This window comes from Somniosus microcephalus, unplaced genomic scaffold (assembly GCF_052327205.1).
Source record: "Somniosus microcephalus isolate GS21.2 unplaced genomic scaffold, FLI_Smic_1.0 scaffold639, whole genome shotgun sequence".
Taxonomy (NCBI): Eukaryota; Metazoa; Chordata; class Chondrichthyes; order Squaliformes; family Somniosidae; genus Somniosus; species Somniosus microcephalus.
In genome coordinates, this window is record NW_028225826.1 from 15,777 (window position 1) to 32,022 (window position 16,246).

Here is a 16,246-nt window from a genome sequence, read left to right on the forward strand (position 1 = left end):
GGAAAAATTCGCACTTGGGGCGATTTGCTCGTAGGCCCCGTTCTCTCAGCCTCGTGAGCACCTGCTCCAAGTTGGCAAGGTGCTTGTTGTCGTTTTCTCCCGTTACAAGGATGTCGTCTAGGTAGCATTGAGTCCCCGGAATCCCTTGCAGGACTTGCTCCATAGCTCTTTGCCAGATAGCCGGAGCTGATGCCACTCCGAAAACCAGTCGATTGTACTGGTACAGGCCTTTGTGTGTGTTTATCGTGAGATACTTTTTAGAGGCCTCCTCAACCTCCATCTGTAGATGTGCCTGTGCTAAGTCAATTTTGGTGAAACGTTTCCCTCCGGATAGTGAGGCAAAAATATCTTCTATCCTCGGAAGAAGATACTGTACCGTGTGAAGAACCGGGTTTACAGTCACCTTGAAGTCCCCACAGATGCGAATTTTTCTCTGTTCTTCAGATTTATCATTATTCAACGTTTTCTTCATGACCGGGACGATGGGTGTTGCCCACTCGCTCCAATCTACCTTGGATAACACGCCTGCTTTTTCCAAATTCTCCAGCTCTGCCTCGACGGCTGGACAAATTGCGTATGGCACCGGCCTTGCCTTAAAAAACTTGTGAATTGCCGCATCTTCCACTTTTATTGAGGTGGTGGCGCCTTTCAGGGTTCCTAGTTCCTGTTGAAACACTTCTTTGGCGTTACCCAAGATTTCTTTTAATCGTCCAGGTATGACGTCATCATCATTTTTTTTCTTACTGGTCACCGTCAGTGCCTGAATGGAGTGCCAGTCTAAACGTATCTTTCTGATCCATTCACGTCCCAACAACGGTGGACCACCATCTTGCAGAACGTATAAATACAACTTCTGTATTTCCTTGCCGTTGTATACAACAGGCACCCTTATTTTCCCTCTGGGGTATACTTTCTGCCCCGTATATGTCTTCAAGATAATGGATGTGTCTTTCAAAGGTATATGCGGAAATAGCCGCTCGTAATCCCGTCGACTCATGACGGTCAGAGCTGATCCTGTATTTAGCTCCATTTTGACTGGGGACCCCGCTATCGTGAGGGTAACCCAAATAGTCTGGTAATCTTCTTTGGCAATTACATTATGTAATTTGAGACAGCTTAGTCTCTTGTTTCCGGAGTCGCTATCGCTCTTCTGGTCTTCGGAGCTACTGTCCGTCATCATTTGTACCTTTCTGTACTTTTCCTTATTGACCTTTTTACTGTCAGCGGATTTTTTTCCAGATCTGCATACACATGCAATGTGTCCCATCTTTCCGCATTGCCTGAATGCTTTGTCCTTGAACCAGCAGTCCTTCTGGTCATGGGTGGATCTGCCGCAGCGATAACATCTCTCGAAACCCCATGTCATTTCATGGGTGCCGAAGTCCTGTGGCTTTTGCTGTATCTCTGCAGCTCCTCTTGCTGCTACTTCGTATGATACAGCCACACTGAAAGCCTTGTCCAGTGTCAAATCTTTCTCAGAAAGTAGTCTTTTCTGTGTTCCTTCGCTTAGGAGACCACAGACGAATTTGTCTCGTAGAGAATCTGCCAGTCCTGCCTCGAATTGGCAGTGCTTTGACAGCTTTCGTAATTCGGTGAGGTAATCAGCGTTACTTTCATTCTTGTGCTGATTCCTCCTGAAGAATTTGAATCGTTCCGCTATCAGCAGCGGTGTTGGGTTTAAGTGCTCCTGTAAGGTATCAACAATCTCCTTAAAATTCTTGTCCATCGGTTTGGCTGGAGTGATCAAGTTTCGTAACAGCCCGTATGTCCTTGCGCCCATCAGATTTAGAAGTACCGATGCCTTTTTATCATCCGTTACTTCATTCGCCTTGCAATATACCTCCACTCTTTCCACATATGTGGTCCAATCTTCTATATCACTATCGAAAGCAGTAATATTGCCAGTCTTCGGCATCTTGAAAATCTAAAATGGCGCTTCCCGCGCTTCTCCTCCATCACCGATGGATCAAAATGGCGCCTCCCGCGCTTTTCTTTCTTCCCCACCGAGTTAAGATGGCGCCTCCCGCGCTTTCCCGCCGCTGCCGCTGCTGCCAACGCTGTTCTCTGTGGTTCCCGTTGCGACCTGCAGCTTTTCGCGGTATTTCTATTTTTTTTTATATATATCTCTTCAATAGTTTCCCCATTGCTTGGAGAACCGTTCCCGTCGTGGAGCGGACCCTCTGGGACTTTCCCCTCCCTCTGCTCGGTCCGAACGCCGACCTGCCGAACGCCCTGAGTGCTCCACCCTCTCTCTCTCTTTGCTTCTGCTTCCCGACTCGCTGCCCGGCCCCGTTGCAGAGCCACCCGAGCGAGCTCTAGCCCACCGCAGCCCAGGAAGGATCAGTGCACTACCTGCCACCAGCCCGTTTAGCTGGTGAAACCACAGTTTTTTTGTTTTTTTTTCTTGCTTCTGGCTTCGACCTTCGTCTGAGGAATCGATCCCCTTGAGGTGCTGCCGAATTGCAGGTAAGTTCGTTTCTAACTCGTCGCCAATGTTAGATCCGTGTGTTAATGGAGACACAGAATGCAGGAGTTGATTTAACAAGTGTTTACTGAACAAAGTCTGGAGGTAAACTAACTACACAAGACGCTACACGGGCTTATATACCCGAGTGGTCACTACTGGTACTACAGTATACAGGGGCTTCAAAAACATAGTTCCTCTTAAAGGTACATACACTACACTAAGGAGGTGGATGCTGACAAAATATTGGTAGAAGTGGAAAAGGTAGAAGCAATGGAAGGGGTGAAAATTGATAGACAGGATGTACTGGAAAGGCTGGGTATACTTAGAGTGGACAAGTTACCTGGTCCAGATGGCTTGCATCCCAGATTGCTAAGGGAATTGGGGGAGGAGATAGCGAAAGGGCTTGCCATAATTTTCCAATCTTCCCTAGATGCGGGGGAGGTGCCTGAGGATTGGAAAGTGGCAAATGTGACACCATTGTTCAAGAAAAGGGTGTAAGGACAATCCTAGTAACTACAGGCTGGTCAGTTTAACATCAGTGGTGGGTAAAGTTTTAGAAACAATAATCAAGGAAAAAATTAACGGGCACTTGGAGAGGTTTAAGCTAATTAAGAAGAGCCAACATGGATTTGTAAAAGGCAGATGGTGTTTGACTAATCTAACTGAATTTTTTGATGAAGTAACAGAGAGGATTGATGAAGGGAATGCAATGGATGTTATCTACATGGATTTTTGGAAGGTGTTTGACAAAGTACCACATAGAAGGCTGGTTAACAAAATTGAGGCTCATGGAATAGGGTCAGTGGCAGCTTGGATGAGGAATTGGCTTAAGTGTCAGAGCCAGCTTGGATAAGGAATTGGCTTAAGAACAGAAAACGGCGAGTTGTGGTAAATGGCTGTTTTCAGACTGGAGGATAGTACAGTGGTGTTCCCCAAGGGTCAGTGCTGGGGCCACTGCTTTTTTTGATATGATTATATATATAAATGACCTAGATATTGGAATACAGAGTAGAATTTCTAAATTTGCTGATGACACCAAACTTGGGGGTGTGGCAAACAGTGATGATGATACCAATCGCCTGCAACAGGACATAGAAAGGCTAGCAGAATGGGCAGACAAGTGGCAGATGAAATTTAATACAGAGAAGTGTGAGGTGATGCATTTTGGCAGAAGGAACAGCGAGAGGCAATATACACTGAATGGCACAGTTTTAACGAGTGTGCAGGGACAGAGGGACCTGGGAGTTAATTTGCATAGGTCCATGAAGGTGGCAGGACATATTGAGAGAGTGGTTAACAAAGCATATGGGATCTTGGGCTTCATAAATAGAGGTATTGAGTACAAAAGTAGAGAAATTATGCTGAACCTTTATAAAGCACTGGTTAGGCTACAACTGGAGTATTGCATCCAGTTCTGGTCACCACATTTTACGAAGGGTGTGAAGGCCCTTGAGAGGGTGTGGAGGAGATTTACCAGAATGATTCCGGGGGTGGGGGATCTTAGCTACAAGGACAGGTTGGAGAAGCTGGATTTGTTTTCGTTAGAGCAAAGGAGGTTGAGGGGTGATTTGATAGAGGTGTACAAGATTATGATGAGTTTGGATAGGCTAGATGAGGAAAGGCTGTTCGCACTAGTTGACAGTATAAGGACTAGGGGACACAGATTTAAGGTTTTGGGCAAGAGATACAGGGGGGATGTGAGGAAAAACTTTTTTACGCAGCGAATGGTGATGACCTGGAATTCGCTGCCGACGGAAGTGGTGGAAGCGGAGACACTCAATGTTTTCAAGGGGAGACTGGATAGGCACTTGAGAGAAATATGGGGATAGAGCGGGGGAATGGGACTGACTGAATTGCTCTACAGAGAGCCGGCACGGACTCGATGGGCCGAATGGCCTCCTTCTGTGCCGTTATGACTCTATATATAAGGCAACACATAGCTAGGAATGTATTACACATAGGATAACATACAAATAGGAATAAATTACATATATGACAACACACAGCTAGGAATTTATTACATATTGTAACACACAGCATAAGAAGAGACTGCCTGGCATGTACAGTTAAAAGAATTTTACAAGATAACTTTTGTAAACTGCACTCAGAGGCGATGATAAACTAATGAAAAAGCTTGAAAAGAAATATCTTCTCAAATACATATAGTATAAAATATTACTATTTTTAAAAATAATCGTCTTTTCATGTCAATTAGCATTAACATTAGCAGATCTCCTGTGGCATTGCTCATGGTAAGACGGATTTACTGTTTTGTTATATCAAGTAATGGACAATGTATTATTCTGCTACTAAGGTGGAGCTACATGTAATCAAGCGTGTTCACAAGATCTAACTGCCAGAAAAAGGCACAGTCTAAGACCAATTAAAGGTTAATTACTAATACTGACAATGTTTTTATTGATTTAATACTTTTTTTTAAATTAAAAAGTGAGACATCAAAATCTACAAGTGTGACATCTGTGCCAGACATATCTTTATTTATACTAGTGGATCTCCAGTGGATTTGTTATTTGGTAAGTCTCTCTCATACTCTTGTTTTGTGGCTCTCTGCCCAATGTTATTTTTGCTGTTGTCTCTTTGCCTTTTCCTTCTTTCCTTTCACGTTGGAAGTGGTATCGCATGGCATGGAAAGGAGCTGTCAGTAACTGAAATCCTTATGTTCTACTGGTGGATTTGAGGAAAATGCAGCCTGTAGTCCTCTGCACTGTGACAGGGATGGAATGATGGGGGTGTGGTGAGCAACAGGGATCTGGGGTTGAATTTACTGGAACCACAGTCTGATGAGGCCGGAAGGCCGATTGAGTGGCTGGCTCTTCCCTCGCTCCTGTTCCTCCTCCTCAACTTCCTCATCCTCATCCTCCGCCTCTCCCTCTTCCTCCTCCTGAGGTGGTCCCGCAATCCCTGGTGACAAGGGCTGGGCCAGATTGTGGAACATGCAGCAGACCACCACAAAATGGGACACCCGCTCTGGCGAGTACTGGAGGGCTCCGCCTGAGCGGTCATGGCAGCGGAACCGTTGCTTGAGCACCCCGATGCTCTGCTCAATGATGTTCCTGGTGGCAGTATGGCTCTCATTATATGAGTGCTGTGCAGGAGTGTTAGGGTTGTGGAGGGGAGTCACGAGCCAGGTGGAGAGCGGATAGCCCTTGTCTCCGACCAGCCAGCCATGAGCTTGATGTAATGGCTGGAAGAGTGCTAGCACACAGTCTAGCGCAGGATGAAGGCATTGTGGCTGCTGCCAGGATAGTGGGAATTCACATTGAGGATTCGCTGTCTGTGGTCGCACACCAACTGCACATTAAGTGAGTGGTAGCCTTTGTGGCTACAGAAGATCTCAGGATTGCTAGGCGGTGCCCGCAAAGCTACGTGGGTGCAGTCAATGGTGCCCTGCACCATGGGGAATCCCACTATCCTGGCAAAGCCACATGCACGCTTGTCCTGCTTCTCTCTGGTAATGGGGAAGGAAATGTAGTCCCTTCTCCTAATGTAGAGAGCTTCTGTGACCTCCCGGTGCTAACTGGAGGCGCTAAGGTACCGAATTTCTCCCCCCAACTCTCTATAATTACTCCTTGCCCCATTGACCTGCTGAGTGTTTCCAGCATTTTCTGTTTTTATTTCAGATTTCCAGCATCCGCAGTATTTTGCTTTTGTCATGGGAGATCTGTTACTCTTTGAAAAAGACAAAGGGGGAAAAATTGGGTCGCGCCGCCTTTGGGGCGCTAACTTTGCCCTGAAAAAGTTAGCTCCCCTGCACCCGAAATTCACCAGTAGCGCCCCAAAAGGGAGGTGGGGTGCTACTGGAGGCACCCCCCTCCCTTTTGGGGCGCTGCGAGTGAATATCACGGCGCTACGTGCCTTAGCGCCACGCGCTGCGGCACGTCGCACCGCGGAACTGCAGGTCTTCCCTTATTAAAGGGGAGGGGCCTAGCGCAGCGCGACCCAGGAGCCCAGCTGGGCCACCAGGCATCAGAGTGCTGGCAAAAGAGCCCGGCACTCAAGAGAAGTGCCGGGCTCACGGACCGCAGCCAGCACCCCACGGGGGGCTGCACAGGAGGCCGGGGACAGCAAAGCGGGCAGGTGCTGGCAGGTGGCCAGCAACAAAAATGGCCACCTGGCACCTTCCCTTTAATTTGCGCCACCCCAGCCACAGGTAGGCCCCCCTGACCCCGGTGGACATAGCGTCCGGCGGTAAGTCAGGGGGCGCTACCAAAGATCGCAGCCAAGGCGCGAGCGGGGCGCTAACGGTTACCGCCACCACTAACCTCCCGCTGAATTTCACGGGAGGCGTTAGCGGTGCCACGCCCAGGCGCTAGTTACTTTGCGCCCCATTAGCGCCCTCTTAGGAAGGCGCAAATCAACCAAATTTTTCCTCCAAAGACAATGATGTATCAACACCAACTCCCAGAGCTGGGTAGAGGGGCTCAGTGAATGCTTGCTGCTGGAACGTGTGTATCAGGGTTAGTTTCCTGTCTGACACACTGTAAAACAAGATCGTTCCAGCCTCAAAATCCACGTACACTCCCACTTTGGTGGGGTTTCCAGTGGTTAGATAAGTCACTTTGGCCTTGTGGAGAGCAGAAAGTTCACCCTCAATTGAGTAGAGACACCAAGACTTACTGTTCATTCCCAATTCACATTCTTTGCCCTGGCCTTTGCGGACTATGCTCCTGTAGCTCACTCCAATTCCCCACCATGTGGCATATTCTGTGATCTTCACCTCCCAATATGAACGTCCGTCGGTCAGTCCCTCAGTGCAGAGGATCTGCTCGTAACAATCAAACCTCTCTGGATCATCCAGGCACAAGAACTGCTGGCCAGATCCCGACACAGATGTGGGACTGCACACAATATCTGGATAAGCTGTGTTTTCATTCAGAGTTGGTCTCTGTCCATCTGTGAATTAAAGAATAGAAGGAAAGGAGTATTGTAAATTTACACAGCACCTTTCACACCCTCAGCACTTCACAGCCAATTAATTAATTTTGAAGTGAGTTCACTGTTGTTTTGTAGGCTCACGTAGAAGACAACTCAAATGGGATCTTGCCTGTCCATCTGAGGGAGAAGACAGAGCCTTGCTTTAACCTCTCACCTGATAGACAGCAGCTCTGCAATGCGGCACTTCCTCAGGATTTAATTAGAGTGTCAGCGTAGATTATGGGCTCAAGTCTTACAGTGTGACCTGAATTCCAACGCACTCCTGGCCGGCCTCCCACATCCCACCCTACGTAAACTTGAGGTCATCCAAAACTCGGCTGCCCGTGTCCTAACTCGCACCAAGTCCCATTCACCCATCTCCCCTGTGCTCACTGACCTACACTGGCTCCCGGTTAAGCAGTGCCTCGATTTCAAAATTCTCATCCTTGTTTTCAATCCCTCCATGGTCTTGCCCCTTCCTATCTCTGTAATCTCCACCAGCCCCACAACTCTCCAAGATCTCTGCACTCCTCCAATTCTGGCCTCTTGCACATCCCCAATTTTAATCGCTCCACCATTAGCGGTCGTGCCTTCAGCTGCCGAGACCCTAAGCTCTGCAATTCCTTCCCTAAACCTCTCAGCCTCTTTACCTCTCTTACCTCCTTTAAGACATTCCTTAAAAACTACCTCTTTGACCAAGCTTCTGGTCATGTGTCTTAATATCTCTTTACGTGGCTCAGTGTCATTTTCTGTCTGATTACGGTACTATGAAGCGCCTTGGAACGTTTTACTACGTCAAAGGTGCTGTATAAATGCAAGTTGTTGTTTCTGTGTGAAGACGTTTCTCCAGCCCTCTGTTCTATATCTCTAGCATTTAATCTTGTATCTATGGCCCCTCGTTCTTGACTCTCTCAACTTCTGGAAAGAGTTTGTTTCAATCTGCGCCATCCCATCCTTTCATAATTTTAAACATCGGTATTATAACATCCCATAATCTGCATTGTTCTAATGAAAAAAGACCCAATATTTCAAGCCTTTCTTTGTATTTCCTCAGGCCAGGCAGCATCCTGGTGAATCTACATTGTGCCCTCTGAAAAGCCTCAATATCCTTCCTATAGTGTGGAGCCTAATATAGCACACAGTGCTCGAACTATGGTCTTACAAAGGTTTCATATATGCTCATCATTACCTCTTGGTTTTTATATTCTACACTTCATGATAAAACACAGAATTCCATTAACTTTTTTTTACAGCCTTATCATCCTTTAATGTCCCATGAACCTGTACCCACAAATCCCTCTGCCCTTCCACAGCACCAAGTCCATTTCCATTTAGAGTATAATTACTCGTTATTTTTTAATCCAAATGCATCAACAGAACTGTCCACCCACACTCTTCCTGTTCAACATCCAGGCAACTGATTGAGAATTGCAGAACCATGTAGTGAGTGAGATAGGCAAAGTTGGCAAGAAGAGATTTAAAAGAAAATTGGCCAGAGGGTCAGGAGAACTTGCGATACTCCTCCTCGAACAATGCCGTGGGACCCTCACATCCACCCAAGAGGACGGACGGGACCCCGGCCACTGCCGCATCTGAGAAATAGCGCCTCCGACAGTGCAGCACCGCACCAAAGTGTCAGCCAGGACAGTCACTGGCATCAAAACATAAAGGCCCAAATTGGAGTTAAACCACATTTGTGATGTCAACACTTTATGTGTTATGGCCTCCTTCTGTGCTGTACCATTCCATTCTATTCTAAGACACAAAGATTGTTCCAGTACCCTTAAATGTATATGGACTGAATGTTGGAAAATCCAATGATATATTCTATACATATTGGATGTGTTCTGCCATCTATTGATATTTTACAGTACCATGAAAGTTATTTCAAAGCATATTAGGGTTCAGGGTTAAGTTTACTTCATTCTCAGCACCTGTTGCCTCACTGTATAATGTTCTGTGTAAAGGGGAGTACAATGAAGCGTGATGGGGCATGAGTTGAATGGATGTAGCTGTGAGCTCACTGATGGAAAGAACAAGCACACACCTATGTGATTTTATTTTACTTCTGGTAGCTCCTGGGAATGTAGTTCTGATATTTCATATATGTGGAATAAATTCTGTATCGAATGTGCAAGATAATTATTTATCCACATGATTTGGGAGCACATACACTATGGGGGAGAAATTCGGTATCGCCCCGTTTGGGGCGCAATTATCGGCCGGGTACAAAGTTTAGAGCCTGGTGCTAATTATCGCCTCCGACTGCAAACTTGGTTTCTATCGCCCCTGGAGGTGTTTTGAGCGCTAAATCTGGTACTACACACCTCTCAAGGAGCTAATGCCGAGGTGCAAGGTGCTACCTCAGAGCGCTGGTGAAGCTCATGTGCTGTCAGTCAGCAATGGATCACAGACACACTGGCGCCGGCCAATTCTTAAAGGGGAGGGTCGATCTTGCTCTCCATCCACACCCTGCTCATTGCAGCCTTGAATCTCGTCCTGGAGAGACCTGTACATCAATTCTGCTGGAAAGAACAATGGAGAGGCCCAGGGAAAGAGATCAGAGTGCAGCCCCCATAGTCTCTTCTAAATCAATGCAAGGAAGGTCAACTCAAAATGAACCTGCAAAGTGCTGCTCAGTACCCAAAACTCCTTCACACAGCATTGAATCTCTCCAGAAGTCTCTCTCGCTCTCTCAGAATGCGTGGTGCCAAAAATGTCGCTGATAGAAAAAGGCAGGAAGCGGTCGCCTTTAAATAGCGCTCCCCCAGTCCCTTCCCGACTGCAAAACGCTCCCCTCAACCTGTCTTTGCTAGCAGCAGGTGGTAAGGCAGGGGGCACCACTCAATATCTGGTCCGGGGCGCTACCGGGGCATTGCATGCGCGTCTGACATCACGATCTGCAGGCGGGAGATTGTGGCGGTAGTGTTTAGTGCTGCCGCAAAATGTCTGATCAATTTCGTGAGCGGTGCAAACATCGCTGCACCCGGGCACTAGTTGCTTTGTGCCCCATTAGCACCCTCTTAGGGCTAACGGGAGGAGCAAAGCAACCGAATTTTTCCCCCTATATCTATAATATATTGAAAATCTTACATTTTCACCCACTTTATCCTGCTGTCACATTTTTAATCACATCACACTTCTTGTCAACTTTCCCATTATAAATTCCTATATCTATATTTATAATGGAAATTGCCTATGTAAACTTGTCACACTGCAATTACGCTCTCCAGCCAGTGGCAGTGCTGTAACACCTCAGTCTTGTATCTCCCAGCTCCTGAACCTGTACTGCAGAGAAACTCCTGTGCTCCAATCAAGTCTACTTTTCTGTTTCCAAAATTGCAGTAAGTTTGGCTAATTAACAATAAATAATACAAACTCACAATATTATATATAAATAAATAAAGGCAGAATGGGGACTGAATTACATCTGATGCCCTGGTCAATTTCCCCGCCCTCCAGTTTTGCTTGACTTGTAGGCTTGACTCCCCGATTTTAATAGCACAAGAGACTGACGAGTAATAACTAATAAGAGTACTTACACAGTAATATCAGCCAATCTCTGTCCATGCTTAGCTCTGAAACCATTTTGTCCAGCTTCTGATTAATAGCTTCCAGCTTTACTAGTTGAGTCTCATCCAGACCAGAAGGCAGTGGAGGTATAGTGATTGGTTGAGATACTTCTTTCAGTCTAAAAAATTATATTGAGTCAAGTGTGGTTTAAAATTCCAATAACTTACGGCAACTTGTACTTATACAGCACCTTAACATAACAAAAGATTCTCCCGTCTGCAAAAGGGGGAGAAGCACTTTAGCCTAGGCAAGTGATTGGTCTGTAATCAACTGCCCACAACTGAACTTTTCCTACTTTCTCACTCGAGTGTTATCAATAACTATTTCCCAATGAAAGGAGGGGTTGAATTGAAAAAGAAAAAAAACATCAGGATGGCCCAGAGCACTTTGCAACCAATGAAGTGCAGTCGCTGTTGTAATGTAGGAAATGTGGCAGCCAATCGCAACAGCAAAATCCCACAAACAGCAACGAGATTACCAAATATTCTGTTTTAGTGATGTTGGTTGGAGGATAAATATTGACCAGTACGCCAGGGATATCTCCCGTTCTTCTTCGAATAGTGGCCGTGGGATCTTTTACAAACACCTGAGAGGGCAGACAGGACCTCGCTTTAACATCTCATCTGAAATACGTCACCTCTGACAGTGCAGCACTCCATCACTGGAGTGTAAACCTAGATTTTGTGCTCAAGTCTCTGGAGTGGGACTTGAACCCATGGCCTTCTGACACAGAGACGACAGTGCTACCCACTGAGGATTAGCTTATTGCTTCCTTGGTTTCTAATCAAAATCCCCTGATTATCTGAGCCCAGTTTTGCACAAAATGTATTTTCCTCCAGTGCATCAGATCCTTTTCTTATTTAATTTTGGAGATCGTGGGCTGTTCCAGGATCCTTTGGGTCATGTCCCAGAATGAAATAGAAATTGTGTTTGATTCATTTACAAACTGAAATAAAAGCATAATTTATATCACAGTAACATTATCTATTTCAAATCGATTGGGTTCTGAAATACATCACATTTCTCTATTCAGACGTTGAATAATTAACTAATTATCAGTAATAATTAATGGTAATAGCTCACCTGGCTCCCATAGAATTAAACTCCTGTAAAATGAAAACAATAAAGTAACTCAGGTATTTCTGCTCATGAACTGTACTTAAGATAATTACAGATATGAGAAGCCCATTTGACCCACCTCAGATCATCCATCCGAGAGATCCTAAAACTCGACCCATTTCAGCATCCAATAATTTCCTACAATTTTCCACGGTTTTCACCCCCACTTTTCTATTCCATTCTTTGTGTGGCTCACTCTCAGTGAAGTATTTCCTGATATCAGTCCTAAGCTTACCTCTTACAATTTGAACCTGTGACCCCCCCTTGTTCTACTCCCACTCCCAGGTGCTCCTACCTTGACCTTAGCCAGAATCAATGCTTGTGGTTGTTGCACTTTGTAAGGGGAGTCATCATTGAGTTTTGACAGGCTGGAACCCACCACAAAGAAAGAAAAGAAAGAACTTGCATTTATATAGCGCCTTTTACAACTGTACGATGTCCCAAAGCGCTTTGTCCGACATCCAGTATTGGCTCAGCAGAAATCTCCTCCAATTAAATATTGGGAAGTCCCAAGCCATTGGCCTGGTTTTTCCGTTAAGAATAACGATGAGGCTATCAGTGCTCACCATTATTACGGCGTAAATTGGACAGCAACTTCTGGCATCCGCACATGCGCAGTTAAATGTAGAAATCAGGAAGTTGCTGTCTAAGTTGCCCTGCTCCTCCACAAACTTCGCTAGAACAGTATCTCACCGAGAGACTCGGCACTGGAACACACGAAGGGTGTGACGTTGCTGTACTTACCCACTAACCATGCCAGAAAACGTTAAGGATTGTGCGTTCAGGTGTACGTCAATTTTTTACTTAATTACTGCCAAACAACCTCTCTGGCACTGAAAATTTACTTTTACAAGTGTGGAGTCTCATTCCTTCAGATTTTAATTATTGTTGGAGATTTTTTTTTTAATATAATTTTTTAAAACTTTTTCCTTGTTTCTTTTATCTCTCTTAATCCCATTTTCCTTCACTTTATTTTGCTTTCTGTACATGATTTTACATTGAATTAAATATTCTAATTTATACTTCTGATTTAGACTCTGCGTGTCTCAGTGAGGGTTCTTCAATCTGATTGGTTGAAGAAACACGCGGTTGCTTTCCCTGCTCACACAGGCCACAGATCCCCTGTAGAGGGCACTGCACTGAAAAGGATCTCGCGTAGCTGTAAGTTACTGCTCAAAAGCCCACGAAAAGTCTGGGCAGCTATAAGCATAACGAACAGCGAGCACCGTTCCTTCACCACTGACCACACAATCGGGGCCAATGTCTTTGGTGTGTGCCACAAACTCCGTTACCTAGTGAACCAACTCTGTCCCTCTCCTTGGCCACTGTCTGAGGTGGAACCAGATTGTTTGCAACCTTGGTGTCCTATTTGATCCTGAGCTGAGCTTCCGACCCGATATCATCTCCATCACCAAGACCGCCTACTTCCAACTCCGTAACATCGCCCGTCTCTGCTTCTGCCTCAGCTCATCTACTGCTGAAACTCTCCTCCATGTCTTTGTTACCTCTTGACTCAACTATTTCAATGCTCTCCTGGTCAGCCTCCTACCTCCGTAAACTTGAGCTCCTCCAAAACTGCTCGTGTCCTAACTCATGCTAATTCCCGTTTATCCATCACCTTAGTGCTTGCTGACCTTCATTGTCTCAACTTAAAATTCTAATCTTGTTTTCAAGCCACTCCATGGCCTCTCCCCCTCCCTATCTTTGTAACCTCCTCCAGCCCTACAACCCTCCACGATCTCCATGCTCCTCAATTCTGGCCTCTTGCGCATCCCTGATTTTCATTGCTCCACCATTGGCGGCTGTGTCTTCTGTTGCCTGGGCTCTAAGCTCTGGAATTCCCTCCCTAAACTTCTCCGCCTGTCTACCTCTCTCTTTAAGATGCTCCTTAAAACCTCTTTGACTAAGCTTTCAGTCACCAGTCCTAATATCTCCTTATCTGGCTCAGTGTCAAATTTTGTTTGATAACACTCCTGTGAAGCGCCTTGGGACGTTTTACTATGTTAAAGGTATTATATAACTACAAGTTCTTGTTTATAGCCAATGAAGTACTTTTGAAGTGTCGTCACTGTTGTAATGTAAAAAATGCAGCATCCAATTTGAGCACAGCAAGCTCCCACAAACAGCAATGTGATAATGGCCAGATTATCTATTTTTTAGTCATGGAGAACGCCTCTGTTCTTCTTCGAATAGCACTATAGGATCTTTTACGTCCACCTGAGACGGCAGGCATTGCATCTGTAGGGTTCTCAAAATTCCCGCATTCCCCAGAGTTATTAATAAAGGGACCCTGAAGGACGAAGTTATAAGGGAACCCTAAACAAAATGGCTTCTGGACCTCGTGGCAGAAGCTTGCAAGATCGGAAAGCAGGGCCCTGCACAAACGGCAGGTCAAATGACATGCCGGGGCCTGTGAGAGCTGAAGCCAGACAATAGATAATGCAGAATATGCATTCTTCATTTTGAAACCAATCAACTCAGGAAAGAGTTAATCTTGAACCCATCAAACCTTTGCATAAATAATCACTTACAGTTTAAACTGGCTGCCGAGCCAGGAAGATACCGATTCACATCATGAATAACAAACACCGAGACATTAAGGAACATTTAGCAATGGGGCAACCGCCCAAAAAGCAGTTAAGGCGAACGACTATAATCACTTTAACGAGCCCGCCAAAAAACGGACAAAGAACTAACCCTGATTTGGCGCACAGATAACGAACCTCTGAAATAGTATAATTGTAGGCCCACCGGTAACCAAAAGGGACACAGGACATATGGGGCAGCAAGCGGGCAGGCGAGACGAGGCGAACGGCAAGGCCGATAAGCAGAGAAGGGCAGCGTGGAGAAGCATTGGCGACGAGCAGGCACACACCCTGATCCAGGTATACTCGCAACGAAGGAAGCTGAGGAACGAAGCAGGGGTAGAAGAAGAAGCAGACGAAGGCGGGCCGATGAAAGGCAGAGAAGGGCAGTGTGGAGAAGCGTTGGGGGATGAGCAGGCACACGCTCAGGTCCAGAGATACTCGAAACTCAAAGAAGCAGACGACCACGAGCACCGCGGTAACAAAGGGCCGGGTAAACCATACCTTCAGATCATTACCACTGCACAGGTAATGATCTAGGCCACTGCGACCAAGCCAACACCGAAGACCGCCAACCGAACCCCAACCACAACAAAGAATTCGACGACCAGACCACCACCAGAAGAACAAAACCCAAAGTTTCCATTCTGCAAGGTAAAGTACCCAACAAAGACTTTACTCCCTATCTCTAACGGAGGAAAAGAGGGTACTTTACTCAGACGACTGCACCGCTGCGCCCTGGGACCACGTGATGATGGCAGGCCCCAAAGGACACCAAGAGCGAACCCCAAAACTGCAACCGGCTTAATCGACAGGATCCGACCAGTCCAGAAACCCTTATTGGTGAGCATAATCCCTGGCCCCTCACAGCACAATTAGTTAGATATTGGGGGTGGGACAAGGGTAAGGGAAGTAATACTGTGATTTTTCCCTCGATGTGCTATGTGTTCCCCATCCCTAATTAAGTGTACTCTTGTATGCCTGTAGCTATTCCAGTAATTTTTCCAGTGTTGTAATTTTTATTGTGCCTTTTAATAAAAATACAGTTTTCCTGTACCAAACCAGTTGTCTACTCCAATTCTGTATCGCCGCCTGTACCTAAGTCCGGTGTTTAGAACCCAGGGGTGTGGGAGCGATTTGAACCGCTCGGGAACCCAGTCAGAGGCGAGCTGACTGCACGCACGCCACCCCCTACAGAAATGGCGACCGCGGCAGGACACCGGCAACAGGAGTGCGATACAGTAGACACTGATTCGGGAGAGTAAACCGTAATGGAAGAGAGGATTTCTGACTATGTATTCAGTAAAGTGAATATCAATAAGAAGTGGATCACTAATCTGTTAAAGGCTGGGCGTCCGGTAGATGCTGCAGCTAAATGGACAGAAGGAAAGGATCATAGGAAATCCATAGAAAAGGCAGTCTGGCTGATGTGCTTCAAGAAACAGATCCAGCTTCTGGACAGGCTCGTTGAAGCACAGGCAGCCGAGATACGGGAGTCAGCCCTGGAAGTCCAAGACAGGACTCTAGCAGGGGAGAAGTTGCTGGTAGCATTGCAGGCCCTGAATCA

General features: G+C 46.2%; 1 pseudogene; it reads right to left on the minus strand.

The window, feature by feature from the left end:
- Nucleotides 1-6,791: 6,791 nt before the first annotated feature.
- LOC147081227 (E3 ubiquitin/ISG15 ligase TRIM25-like) overlaps nt 6,792-16,246 on the minus strand; it is a 37,366-nt pseudogene continuing 27,911 nt past the window's right edge.